Source organism: Talpa europaea (assembly GCF_964194135.1).
Source record: "Talpa europaea genome assembly, chromosome: 8".
NCBI classification, from domain to species: Eukaryota; Metazoa; Chordata; class Mammalia; order Eulipotyphla; family Talpidae; genus Talpa; species Talpa europaea.
In genome coordinates, this window is record NC_140075.1 from 92584616 (window position 1) to 92599751 (window position 15136).

The window sequence follows — 15136 nt, forward strand, 5'->3', positions numbered from 1 at the left end:
GAATGGATAGATCAAAGAAAGGGGAGGCCTGAGAATAGCCTGCCCTCTGCAAGCAGGGAGGGGCTGGCACTTTGCACTTTCTCCTCCAGTTGGGAGCCCGGCCGGCGGGCTCTATCTGGTAAAGCCGCAGCAGCTCTTTACCTCCAAGCCCCCCCTTCTGCAATCTCGGCTTCCACCTTACCAGCAGCTGGGCGAGCCGCAAGGTTGCAGCAACGCCCTCCCCCCCAGCCCCCCAGGAATGTGGGTCCCGCTTCCTGGGCCGACCAGGCCGGTCGCCTTCCTCTTCCCGCGCAGTCTGGAGCCGAGAACCTCGCCGTCTTCACCCCATCCTTGCCAGGATCCAGTTTCAAAGTCACCTGTAAGCCATTTCCTCCAGCCCCGGCTCCTCCCCTCCCCTCCCAGAAAAGCACCTGGAGCTTGTATTTGCCTGGAGCACCTTTTTTTTTTTTTCTTTCTTTCTTTCTTCGTTTGTTTTGTTTTCGAGGTGAACTCTATAAACCGTTTACTATACACACTTGTCTACACCCGGATATCAAATATACCCAGTGGTTCTGATCTCGGTGTCCCTTCTCCTAAGGTAGAAAACCTAAATAAGGGACCAGGAAAAAGACTAATTATAATAAAGTAAAAATCAAAATCAACAAGCAACTATAAACCAGAGACACACTAAGGGGGGGGGGGAGGAGGGATTAGGGTCAAGATAAGGGGGGGTGGAAATTGTATGGGGACTACAACCAAGATGAAAATGCATACATTGTGCAAAAATGAAAAATGATGCACAACATATATAAAATAAAAAACAAAAAAATGGTAAGAAAAGTTAAAAAAAATAAAGGGGAATGCGCATTAAAAAAAACAAAACAAAACAAAAAAAAACCAAAAAAGAAGTGGTGATAAGGTGTAATCGGTGAGACCTCTTTAGGAGTCCCACCCGGATTTCTCTCTGTTTTGCGCAGGGACAGTATCCTTAGCCCCAGGGCCTTTACTGATGAATTAGTACAGTTTTAAAATTTACGCTCTGGCTCAAAATCCAGCCTGCCGGTGCCCAGTGTCCCTGCCCCCACTTTCCGGGCGTGCACCTTTCCATGCCGTGTGCTCACATGCAAACAGGAGCCAGGTTGTCGGCACCTACAGAAATGGGGTCCTCTATTATGACAGAGATTTTGGCACCTTGCTTTCCCCCCTAACAGCATCTTGGTGAAGCTGCCTCAAGCAACAGACTTCTTCTCTGAGCTTGGGTTTCCTTGAGGACAGGCTCGCCTGGCCCGATTTCGGGGAGACATTCAAGACGTGCCCTTCTGTCTCCGAAAAGCCAGGTGCCCTGCTCTCAAATCCGAGCCCCACGAACGTCTGAGTCTGGGTCGGCGGGAGCCCCTCGGTTGATGTCAGGTGAGGAAGCCCCCACCACGTGCTTGTTTGTGTCTTAGGGCGTCCGGGCTGCCGCGAGGTTGCGCGGGGCCCCCCTGCGCCCCGGCCGCGCGCGCCCCCCCGAGAGCGTTAATCATTAGCCCCGCGCCCGCGCGCAGCCTTTACCCTCGGCTCCAGCTCGCAGCGCCCCGAAGTTTCTGGCGGCCCCCGCGGAGCCGCCACTCGCCGGATTCCAGCCGCGGGCCCGAGTCTCCACCCACTGGAAAAATTCCTGCCTCGCCCCTCCCTCTGCCCGGCCTCCCGCCGCTGCTCCCGCTCGGCGCGGCCCCGACTTCCTGCCGGGCGCTGGGAAGCCGGGCGCTGGCTGGGGTCCCCGGGTCCCCGGGGCCGCGCGCGCAGCTGGCCGCGTCCTCGGGCGCTGGCGGGGGGCGGGAGCAGCCGGCGGGCTCCGTCCCTTCCGAGAGCGACTTTCAAACTTGCGCCCGCGCCGCGGCGGCACCTGGGCAGCCTCGCGCGCCGTGCCTGGCCGCCCGGGCGGCGTGGCAACTGCTGGGTGAGTGCCCCTCGCTTCTGCCCGCGCCCTCCCTCGTGCAGCCCGCCAAGTGGCCGTGCCCGGAGCCGCTCCGAGGCTCGCGTCCCCCCCCCACCGCCCCAGCCCCGGGCCGGGCGAGCACCAGGGTGAGCGCCCCGGGTGTTGGAGGAAGGCCCGGGGCTGCGGTCGCTGCTCGCTGGGCGACCCTCCCCGCCGAGAGCTGCAGCGCGGGAGGGGTGTGCAAGGAGACCTTGTTTTGTCCTTTAGCTCCCACCCTGGGAACAAAAGGAGCGAAGGCGCCGGGTGGCTCCAAAGACGGAGTTTGAAACTCGAGGCTGCGCCCACCCGCGCCCCTGCGCGCCCGGGCACCCGCGGGCTGGTGCTTGTCTCCCGCGGTGGGCCGGGGCGGGGTGGCCTCGCCTGGGGCAGGACCCGAGCCGCTGCTCCTGCGAGCTCCAGAGGCGCCAGCAGCCGTTCCGGGTAGCTGCCACACGGTGCTGGCTCTTGGAAGTCTCCGCTCGAGTTCTGGAGGGAATAGTGTGGGTGCCAGAAATGGGGAGTTGGGGAACTGCCACAGTCTTATCTTGACCATGTCCGCTCCTGAAATCGATTTGGTTAATTTTCTCATCCTGAGCCAGGATAGGACACGCAAACTTAAAATTTCAGGACGCTTTTAGGTAGCTACTTTTATTTTTCGGGGTGGCTTTTGAAAACAAAAGGAAGAACTGAGTAGGAAATGCAATAGTGGAAGGCTGCGGAGGTGTGGCCTGAAAGGGGGGGGCGGTGTTAGGGACGGCTGTTAGACGGTTAGCCTTGAGGAGGTCGCTAGCTTGGTTGTTGGCAGCTGAAGAGACCCCTCAGGAAACAACCCAGACTTGCATTCCCCTACCCGGATCCCTGGACTGGGCTTCCCAGAGCCTTCCCAGCCGTGCCCCTGCATGTAACCAAGCACACCAGCCTTGCCCAAGAAATAATAAGCAGGGAGAGTAATGACAGCCCAAGAGGACTCTTCTGAGCACATAGCCTGCTTCACCTTCTGGAAGGACAATGCCTTTTCAGCCCCTCCTTTGGCAGACTGGAAGTGAATCCCAAGTGAGTTCACCCCAACTGTACCCCGCAGGAAAGTTAGGGAGTAAGAATCAAAAGAAAAGGAAGCATGCCCCTGCACTTAGTTATACAGCCCTTCCTTGTGATCCTGGGTCTCCCCCATCTCCTACACGTGCTGTTCATATTCCCACCAGCTGCCACCCACTCCCACTTCCTTTCCGGAAGTTTGGGCAACCCCGTGGCTCCTTAGGTATCTTGCCCTGGGGATGGATCAAGGAGGCAGGATGGGTGAATCAAGTCTTAGCAGCAGAGGGAGTGGTTTAAGAGCTGCTCTGGGAGCTTTTCTACTGCCTCTTAACAGAAGTGACCTGGCAGGCAGAGTAGAAAGATCACTGGTTTGGGAGTCCAGCAGCACAGGTTTTGGCCTTGAGTTTGTCCTGGCTCATCTGTGCCTCATCAAAGATGGATGAGTCGCTTGGGCTGGAATGCACTTGGGATTAGTCTACTCCATTTACACCTGAAGGCAGCAGGGCCTAGAGCTCTAATGTGATTTGAGCCTGGTCTCTACTTGCCAGATAGGGACCAGAACTCTGATTTCCTCACTGTCTAGTCATGTATCTGATCATGCTTTTCTCGGCATGATCTGGGCAAGTTACATATCTTTTCTGGCTCAGATTCCATATAAGTGCAGTGGGGTACTTGCCTGCCCTTCCTGACATAGGCTGTGGTAAGGATCAAATGAAGACACATAGGTAGAAAGTTCTCTCTAAATTCCTGCATAAAATTAAGGGCTTACCATGACTAAGAGGGATCCCAAGAGCTTTACAATTTATTGGGTCTGTCCCATGTATGCAACAAGGAGGTGGTAGATATCAGGAGCCATTGGTAGAAGTTTACACTCCTGGCCTGTAATATCTTAGCTCCAGAGTAAACATTTGCCTTACCAAACCCACAGCTATCCCAGGGTCACTGTGTTTACATGGGAGGAGGCCAAAGGCCACGGCCTGAGGGATGACTAGGGCTAGAGGAGAGAGGGGACTGTGTTTCAGTTGTATGGCCTGTTTTTTCACCTGCATAACCCTTTACTACCGCTCCCCCCCCCCCCACCCCAAGTCTTGTGAAGGTTCTGGCTCCAAGCCTGGGGTTGTCACAAGCCCAGCCTGGGCACTGACTGACCTTGGAGGGTTAATTGTGAAGCCATCTAGCCATTCTCTGTTGTGTTGGGGGCTGAGGGGACTCTGGGCATTGGGAGAGTGTTGGCCTTTGCAGCTGCACTGTGAGCTGTCTTCAGTGCCTCATCTGCCCTCCATCCCCCACTGCAGGCTGTCCCTCTGGCTCAGGCTGCTGTTCTGTCCTGCCTCTCTGGCCAGCTGCATGTCCATAGTTCTTTGTTCCAGGGCTGCAAGCCCACACTCCCCTGCAGAAGCCCTCTGGCTGAGACCCTGGTAGCTGCAAATCACTACTGCCAGCAGGAAGATTTTACTGGACTGCACGGGGAAACTGGCAGACCCTCATCTCCTCATTTGGGGCTCCCAACTTGTCCCTGGCCAGATTCTCCATCTTTTCCCATCTCCCCTTTCTTCACTGAATGACAGATCATCCTCTCTTTCTTCCTAGACTCATGCCTCTTTGTTTCATTTTAAAGCGTTTATTCAGTCCACAGTTATTTGTCTGGCCCTTACAACATATGAATGCTAAATGCAGGGGGCACAAGAATCAACTTTCATTATACAACAAACGATATACAAACATTTACAATATACTATACCACTATACCACTGACAGTAAGCGAGACAGATAATTGAAATAGAAGGTACATTAATGATGAACAGAAAACTGTGACGCAGGAAAAGACAGGAATTGTCATGGAAGGGGTGGGATGGCTGGGCTCAGGAAGCTTCCCCGAGGAAGGGATGTTTGAGGTCATGCCTGTAGAAGGTATTTCCCTTCATCTCTGATTTTCCTCTCTTGAAACCCAGTTCAGGCAACGCCCTGTGGCACTGAAGTAGCAGGGACTGGGATCAGATGCACCTGTGGAGGCTTTGCGGCTGGGTTTCTCACCTGTAAAATGGAGTTAGTCATCCTGCCTACCATTATGATATCGTGAGAATGAACTAGGAGATAACATGTATTAAGTCTTAGCAAAGCCTGTAGAGGTGTTCAGTAGATGGCAGACTCTTGCTACTCTTCTAACCAGATTCTGCAGGGGTAGCCCAAAAAATTTAATGCCATTGCAAAGGACTCTAATGAAAAGTTTTCCATTTCAAGTGTTAGTAGGAGTGGGGAATTAGAGTGAGGTGAAAATAGAAACCCTAGTAGTGCAGACTTTCTGCTTGGCGAGAGTTTTCTCCCTTACCCTAGAGGATGGGGGACTACAGGTGTGTGCAGTTTCCCCCAGTGATGGGGGAGCAGGGGGTCAAGCCTTGCGCTTCCCTTGCCCTGGAACAACTCCTGCTCTCAACCAGCCCTGGTGAATCACAGTGTGTCTCTGGCCTCCATTCTGCCTTTTAGTGGGAAGGCTATCTGCCCCTCCCCCCAATGTCAAGTAGATAAGCTGTGTTCAGAGGGGAACAGAACGGGGTGGAGAACATAAGAGAGGAGGCAGGGGCTGCTGGGCAGATGTAGGTGGAGCAGCTCTGGGAGAACCTGTGGAGGAGACAAGAACATTCTGATGGAGACTCTGAGGCAGCCCCAGAAAAAAATCCAAAAGGACTCCACAAGGACCAGAGGTTTGGAGTAACCGAATCTGTACAGACACTATTAGAGTTAAAAGTCTGGCCGCACCCAACTGCTCAGCTCTGCCCTGCTTCCACCCAGCTAATCTGAGGAGTCTCTTCCCCTCTGCTAGAACTGCAGCCCTCAAAGGGAGGGGCCTGATCTTAAAGCCTGCTGTCAAAGCTGTGGTGAGCTGTTTCCTGGGGGCCTTGCCCAGACACCGGAAGCAGGGCTGGGCTGTGGAGGAGGAAGGGAGGCCCAGGGGAAGTGGTCATCTGCCTGACCACTCCCATGAGGGCCCCCGCTGCACAGCAGAATATCCAGGCAAGCCCTGTGGTGAACTTTACAGACCTGCTAGTTAGTGCCTGGAGACTGGTTAAAGCTACATATAATCTGGCCTCAGAGGAAGTTGCAGAGGGCCCTGGGCAGCCTAGGGCATTTGGGTGATGTTGGGTGACCTCAAGTCAGAGGAGAAAGATAATTGGGCAGAGCTGACCAACCTGTGATCAGAAGGAGACGTATCTAGAGACGCTGGTAGTCCCTCTGGGAGTTAGCTGTCTGGCCTTGTTAAATGGGTCTCTCCTGCTTGTTTTGATTAGAAGCTCTATGAAGGCAGTGCTTCATAACTGCTTGACTCAGCTTTGTTCCCACAAAGCATGGAGAACAGTACTAAAGGGTGTGGTGAGCTTGTGCTGGGGTCCCATCCTGAGAGTAATCTAGGCTTGGTGGTCTTATCTCCAGCTTTTGTCACATGGGGTTTGGGGAAGGAGCTCATTGTGGGGATCAAACCCTGCCCTGGCTGGGCTGTTGACATCTGGGAATATCAGCAAAGGAAGAGTGGACCTTTGTGCAGTTCCCTTGCTGGCCTTTGAAGAGGGAATCCTGACTTAAGTTCAAGGAGTGAGTTTGCAAGTATTCTTAAACTATGTTCCATGCTGAGGAGACTCTGGGCTGAACACAGGACCTGAACAAGGTTCCAGTGGGTGCAGTGGTACATGTGCAAGCTATCTTTGGGTAAACACAGTTTGAGGATCCTAGAATGTTGCTCTGATTGTGGTTGAAGGCTGGTGGAGAGTGGAAGGAAGGGATACAAGAGGAGTGGAGTCTATTTTACTGTGCTAACTGGGTCACAAGAGGAGAGAGAGGGTCTACGGGTACTGAAAGCTCCTTAACAACTCATATACCCTTTACCCTCTCAGGCTGCAAAACTATGTGTGTTTATACATGAGAGGTTCTTGAGCGGTAGATAGAAAGGGGACCAGTGTCTGTGCAGCTTCTACCCTGTACAATGCTACTTTATCAGTGCCGGCTATAGGGTAGGATTCCAGTAAATATTTGTTGATTATGTAAAACCCAACTGTGTTGTGAAACCTTAGGAATTAAATACATTTGAACTCTTCATAAATGTTTATTCCTTTCTGAAAGTGTCCAGGGCATAAAATTCTAGAGTTTAACCTGTGGTCAGCTGACCTAGCAGAGGCACCTGGTCCCAGCATCATCAGGAGCAAATCTTCCAAGCCTGCTGCAGTTTGCCTCCATGCAAGTTGGACCCAAAGTGCACAATAGGGTGATCGAAAGTCTTGTATAGAGCCCATCCCAGCCCATCTTTCCTATCCCATTAAGAACTTGCCACCCAGCAGCCTGGCTTATTTGTGTATAGCCAACAAGTCTTCAAATCAGCCATGACTGAAATTCCTACATTTTCTTCATGCCAACTGCTTCATACCCTGTTTAAATTTTAAACACAGCTATGTCATTTTATTTCCAAGCCCACAACTGATAAGAAACAGTGAAGAGGGTAAAGAGACTAGCATAGCGAGGAAGAATGTATTGCTGAGAGCTGACAGACAGACGGAGTTTAAAGCACTGTGAAAAGTCAGTACTAGTGTGAGAGCCGGGGGTCATTTGTTCAGGGGGGATGACTTAGCACACCTGGGCCCTTGGGGGATCATCATTTTTATAATTGGTGCTTTACTGGTAATTGTGACCCTGAGTCATCAACAAAAGGTTAAATTATGTTCCCTTGAGACTGTTTAGGAAGCCAGGGAAGGAAGTGTGTAACATATTTTTAAGGTTCCCAATCAGATTGGCTAAAATTGTAAAACATGTTGATACTCAGGTAATAATATCACTGATCCTCTCAAAAAGGCAAAATAAGTGGTGTTACCCACAACCACAGATGAAGCTGAGTCTCCAAAGATTTGTCAGGGATGAGTTGTTGACCTTTTTTTTTTTTCTTTTTTCTTTTTTTTTATTTATGCAAGCACTGGGCACAGTCAGAAGCGTGGGAGGGTGAGAGAACTCACCAGAGCCAGAGCGGGGAACAGAATAGGCAGACTGACTGAAATACACTGCTGAGGGGAGCAGTGGGCGCGGCAGGAGGGCAGGAGAGGTCTGTCGCGCCATGTGGCTGGGGATTGAACCAGAGCTCAACCGCTGCGCCACCAGGGGAGCCCCAGTTGTTGACCTTTTGAATGACTCTGAGTTTATGCTCTTCACTCTACCCAAGAATGTTCCTGAAGCAAAATGTATTCTCTTGAAAATAAGACTTTTTGTACATCTCTCAGCAGGAGTGCAGCTAGTTAAGGTATTACTGTATTATAGTAGAGCCAGGATGGGTCCAAACTTAATTCAGCTCCACCCAAGGAGGTTGCCAGTTATCCCAAAGGGCACTTGTCTTGGTGGAAACAAGAATGTTTTCCATACATTTCCATTGCAAACTCCTGATCTGGGTGCCACCCAGCACTTTCTGAGGCCAGAAAATGGCAGGGAGGAGATGGATTTCCAGGCCTCTTTCCATCAGGAGCTTTGTTCTTTTGTTTTGGCTCTGGATGCTGCTGAAAATGCTGTGCTGTGCAGTCTTGGTCCTGGTTGTTCCAGTTGATTTCCAGGGTGACTGGGCCACCTCTACCTAGGAATCCTTTCCTCCATCTTCCCACCATCCAGATCTGGCAAATGGTAACTTTATCATATTTACTTATCTCATGTCATACAGAGCTGGAATGTTTCAGATGCAATGGAAGCCTCCTTGTTTTTCTCTCTGACACCTGCTCCACTTTTCCTCCCAAGAAGTGCGAATACTCTGAATGTGGTGTTTATCATTTCTGTACATAATTTTAGGCATTTTACTGTACTCTATAAGTAACTTGTAGTATCAACATATATAGTATTGAGTTGAATGTTCTTGAAGTTGCATATTTTAATCCAACATTGCTGTCTATTTTTGTCCATGACTTTAATGTTTTAAATTAAACATGGTATTTTTTTTTTTTTTAAATATTTATTTATACAAGCACTGGGTACAGTCAGAAGTGCAGGAGGGTGAGAGAATTCACCAGAGCCAGAGCGGAGAGCAGAACAGGCAGACTGAGGATACACTGCTGAGGGGAGCAGCGGGCGGCAGGAGAGGTCTGTGCGCCACGTGAGACCCTCGCCCGGTGGCTGGGGATTGAACCGGCGCTGCAGAGGCTGCGGGGCAGCTTCGCAACCCAGCTCTCAACCACTGCGCCACTGAAGAGGCCCATAAACATGGTATCTTTTGTACTAAGGGAATCTATAGTGTTCCCTTATTAATGAATATGTAGGTTGTTTCCACTTTCTCACCACTATAAATAGTACAGTTTTGAACATCCATGTCCCAATCTTCTCCACTATGTATGTCAGCACTGGGATTACTAGGTTATAAATTGTGCTTTCCCAGATACTACCAAATAATGCCACCAAGTGATTTGTAACCAATTTATAGTCCTACCAGATATAGGAAAGCCCCTATTTCACTAACATTTAGATTGTGTTTTTTTTTTTAATTTGGAAGATATGAAATAGTATTTTTGAATTATTTTAAACAATCTTAAAATTTGCACTTCGATTACAGATAGTGACAAGTAGTTTTTGTGTTTATTGGCCAATCATATTTATGATGTTGTAGGTCTTTGTCATTCACCTTATGAAAAGCACATTAGCCAAATACATCCCCATGATTCAAATTCCAAAAAGGAACAGGGATACAGTGAAAAGAGCTGTCCCCCTGCTACCCCATGCTGCAATATATTAGAGGTTCTTGTATACATTTCAGAGTTTTAAATGCCATTGTCTTTTTCTTGTTGATTTGTAGGAATTAGGAGAAGTATTGATACATGGGGTTTTTTGGTTTGTTTTTTGTTTTTGCATAGAAGAACTGGAGTGTGGGCCAGAGATGTGGGGGGTGAGAGGGCTCACCAGAGACAGAGTGGGGAACAGAACAGGCGGATTTTTATTGAAATACACTGCTGAGGGGAGCAGCGGGTGAGACAGGAGAGGTCTGCTGTGCCATATGGGGGTTAACTTCCTGGCTGGCGATGGAACGGAGGCTGAGGTGGTGATGAGGCTGAGATGGTGATATCGCTGATGCTTAACCCATAGGCCACCAGAGAGGCCCAAATAACTAATCTTTTGAAGGTTATAGAGATTGCATATATCTTTAAATTGTCTTAATGAATAATGCCATTTTCCATAGGGAAGTTAAAATTTTGATGTCAGATTTACCACAGTTGTTTGAATTTGGAGTCTTGATCAAGAAATCCTTTCTTGCTCTGATTTTCTAAATTTAGTTTAATATATTTTCTTTTGATATTTTGCTCCCCATACTTATATTTTAAATTTACCTGGAATTTTTTCCCCATGACACTGGCTGTCAACCCTGGCCACACATTAAAGTGTGTAGGAGCTTTAATCGCATGAGGAGCTTTTTAAAAAGTACTGTTGTCTGAGCCTCACCTCAGCAGATCAATAAAATAAAAATATCTTGGGGTGGAGTCCATGCATAGTTATGAAATGCCTCAGGTGACTTTCATGTTCAGCCAAGGCTGAGAACCACTCAACCTTGTAAGATGGAACTAAGTTTTTTTTTTTTTTTTCCAGAGGAATAGCCAAATTTTCTAGTATTAGTTATTGAAGTCTTATACTTTTCCTGCTGATTTATTACATTTAAGACTTGAATGATTGATTTATAATGTTATTGAGCTATATTCCATATTTCTTAAAATTCACTCATGTAGAGGGTATAGGTCAATGGTTTTTAGTATATTTATTGGGCAGTGCAACCATTATCACTATCTAATCTCAACTTTTTATCACCCCCATAGAAACCCTGTACTCAGTATTAATCATTTCCCATTTTCCCCATCCCCAGGCAACCACTAATCTACTTTCTATTGCTACGACTTTGCCTATTCTGGGTATTTCACATAAATAAATTCATGAATATGTAGTCTGTGGTGACTAGCTTCTTTCACTTAGCATAGTATTTTCAAGTTGCGTCGTGTTATCAGTTCTTCATTCTTTTTTTGTTGCCAAATATTTTATTTTATGGTTATACTACATTTTGCAGTCTATGGGCATTTGAGTAAGCTCTTTCTACTTTTTAGCTATTATGAATAATGTTGCTGTGAATTGTTATTATGTACAACTTTTTGTGTGGATATATATTTTCAGTTCTCATAGGTATATACCAAGGAGTAGAATTGCTAAGTCATATGGCAATTGTTTTCCAAATAGGCCTCACTATTTTACATTCTTAGCAGTAATGTGCAGGTTTCTAATTTCTCTACATCCTCACCAGCACTTGTTACTGAATATTGTTTGGGTCTTAGCTACCCTAGTGGGTATGAAGTGGTATCAATTATAGTTTTGATTTGCATTTTGCTAATATTAATGATGTTAAGCATCTTTTCACGTATTTATTGGCCATTGTGTATCTTTGGAAAATGTCTATTCAAATCTTTGCCCATTTTTAAAATGGCTGTTTTTAAATTGTTGAGTTGTATGGATTCTTAATACATTCTAGATGAAAGTTCATTGTCAGATACATGACTTAAAAATATTTTTTCCTATCCTATGACTTTTTTTTTGTTTTTTATTTTTTTGATAGTGGCCTTTGAAATACAGAAGTTTTAATCTTATGGAGTTCAATTTTTTTTTTCTGACTTTGTTGCTTGTGTTTCTGGTGGTGTATCTAAGAAACAATTGCTCATTCAAGTTCACAAAGATTTAGTCCTATGTTTTCTTATAAGTGTTTTATAATTATGGCTCTTATAGTGTTTATAATTTATTTTTCACTTAATTTTTGCATATACTGTGAATTAGATGTCCTAATTAATTTTTTTGTATATGAATATCCAATTGTCCTACCACCATTTGTTGAAAAGACTATTCTTTCCCTATTGTCTTGGTATCCTTGCTAAAAATCAATTGACTATAAATGCATTTTTTTATTTCTGTACTCTCAATTCTGTTCCATTAATCTTTGTCTATCTTTATGTCTGTGCAGTACTATATTAATGACTATTTTTTTGAAGTCAAGAGCTTCGAGTCTTCCAAATTGGTTGTTTTTCAAGATTCTCTTAGTTATTCTGGTTCCTTGCTTTTTCATATGAATTTTAGGATTAGCTTGTTAATTTCTGTAAAAATATCACCTGGGAATTTGGAAAAGATTGAGTTGAATCTGTAGATTAATTTGGCAAGTATTGACATGTATCACTGTGTTAAATGTTCTGATTTATGAACATGAATATTTTACATTTTTGCATGTCTTCTTTAATTTCTTCAGCAGCATTTTGTGGTTTCCAGCATCCAAGTTTTACACTTCTTTTGCTAAATATACCCTGAATTATTTTATGCATTTTTCTGCTTTTATAAATAGAATTGTTTTGTTTCTCAATTTTATTTTCATTGCTATTGTATAGGAATATCATTGACTTTGTGTACTGGCCTTGTATTAGGCCAGTTTTGCTTGATAATTATAATTAATTCCTTAAGATTGATAATTCCTTAAGATTAATTAATTCCTTAAGATTTTCTATATATATATCATCTGTGAATTGAGTTTTACTTCCTTTTCAATCTGGATGTCTTTTATTTCTTTTCTTGCCTACTTGCAAGAACTGGGTATAAGCCAGAGATGCGGGGATAAGAGGATTCACCAGAGACAGAGTAGGGAACAAAACAGGCAGACTGACTGAAATACACTGCTGAGAGGAGTAGCGGGCCAGACAGTATCGGTCTGCTGTGCCAAGTGGGTCACTTCCCTGGCTGGCTGGGGAATCGAACTCATGCTGCAGAGACTGTGGATAGCTTCACAGTGCTGTGCTTAACCCCTTCCGCCACCAGGGAGGTCCCAAAACAGTGTTGAATAGAAGTGGCTTTAACTGGCATCCTTGTCCTCTTTATTAAATATGAATTACTTATGTGGTTTTTAAAACATTCTTTATAAGGTTAGAGGTTAGGGATGTTCTCTTCTATTCCTAGTTTATTAGTTTTTATCATGGAAGTGTGTTAGACTTTGTCAAATGTTTTTTTTTTTTTCCTTCCAATATCTGTTGAGGTGATTAGTTGGTTTTAAATTTTATTCTATTAGCATCTTTAATAGTATTTGCTGATTTTGGGGTGTTAACCCAATCTTGTATTTCTGGTATAAATCCACATGGTCATCCACATGGTCATAGTGTATACTCTTTTATATGTTGTGGATTTAATTTGTTAGTATTTTTCTGACTATATTAGGAATATTGGTCTATATTTTCTTTCATTGTGGTGCCTTCTCTGATCTTGATACCATGGTAATGTGGCCTTACAGAATTTGTTGGGAAATATTCCCTCTTCTGTATTTTTTGGAAGAGTTTGTGAAGAACTGGTACTAATTTTTCTTTAACTGTTTGGTATAATTCACCAGTGAAAGCATCTAGTCCTGCATCTTTCTTTATTGGGAGCTTTAAAATTACCAATATTATGTCAGTCTCTTCACTTGCTGACAGGTTTGCATTAGAATTCTGTTTCTTCCCACGTCAATCATTGATTTGTATAATTTAAGAAGTTGTCCGGTTCACATAAGTTACCTCATTCATTGGAATATTGTTGTTCTTGCTATTTCTTATAGTTCTTTGAGAAAAATTCTTTTTTTGTCTTCGGTGTTTTGTGTGTATGCTATGAGTATCTAATTGTGAGTATCTTTGAAATTTAACTTGGTGTGTGCCATCAATCTGAGGACTAATGTTTGTCTTTAGTTCTGGAAATTTATATATATAACCTTTGAAAATTGCCTCTCCTTCATTTTTAATTTTTCCTACTCTGTGCACCTGTTTCTTAATGTTCATATTTTCTATCTTTTTGTATTGAATTCAGTATGACTTCCTTAGTTTGTTTTTCATTTCACTCATTCTCTTTAATTGTGTTCAGTTTTTTGTTTAACCTAACTATTGTGTTTAAATTTAAATAGCACACATTTTATTTCATTTAGCACTTTTTCAATGTCAGATTTTTCTTTTATTTCTAGCTCTTTGAATGCAAATTTGTTTTATCTTTTGATTCCCTTGTGATGAATTCTTTCCTTGCATAGTTTGCAATTTTTAAACTGGATTCCTTTTTAGTTATTGCAAAGAGTGGAATGCCTAAAAGCAAGCTATTTTGGAAGTCTGCACTTAATGGTAATTATGAGGCCTGGGGCATATCAAATGTGTGTGGGGGTGTCTGAGATAAGGTAAAGGAAAAGATTGTTGGAAGTCTCTTCCCACAGAGTACTGGGTGTCTGGCTACTTGCTATCATACAGGCCTCTGCTAGAAAGTCACATCCTCAGAGCCTATCCAGGCCTTCCTAACAAAGCCCCCATCCCCTAGTCGTATTTCCCTCCCTGCTTCATAACACTTATCACTTATCTAGAAACATTGCTATTTGTCTACCTAGTATGTCTTTCTTCCCCACTGAATGTAAGCTACCTGATAGCAAGGATTTGTCTCATTCATTGCTATGTCCCCAGCACATGGCATATGACTACTTTTTCTTCTTTTTTAAAGATTTATTTATTTATACATACAAGAACTGGGGTACAGGCCAGAGATACAAGGGGGTGAGAGGATTCACCAGAGACAGAGTGGGGAACAGAACAGGCAGATTGACTGAAGAACACTGCTGAGGGGAGCAGCGGGCGAGTCAGGAAAGGTCTGCTGTGCCATGTGGGTATCTCCCTGGCCAGGAATCGAACTCGTGCTGCAGTGGCTGCAGAGAGCTTCATAGTTTGCGTTTGAACCCCTTGTGCCACCAGGGAGGCCCGCCTATGACTTCTTATACTGTTAGGGGGAAAAGGCCGTCCCAAAGCAAATTCCATACAGGCTTTGTGGACTCCACCCCCACCCCAGGTCAAAGCCAAAGACACTGGGAAGTCCAAATCCCATCACCACCAAAGGGAAGGTGGCTGGGACCTGAGGGTGGGATTAAACAGCCAGGTGGATACAAAAGGCAGACACGTGGGCTTTGGGGGGCTCTCCATTTTTGGGCTCTCGGCCAGCGCAGAGCATCCGGCCAGCTCTGGGAGTGACTTTGGGTTTCCAGGTCGTCGGATTGGGTAGGACGCATTAAAGACTTTATTTCCCTATTTTCTCCCTGAGTTGTACATTTTCCTTATTTCCTTTCCTCTTGTAAATAAACCTTTTATTAACCCTTTT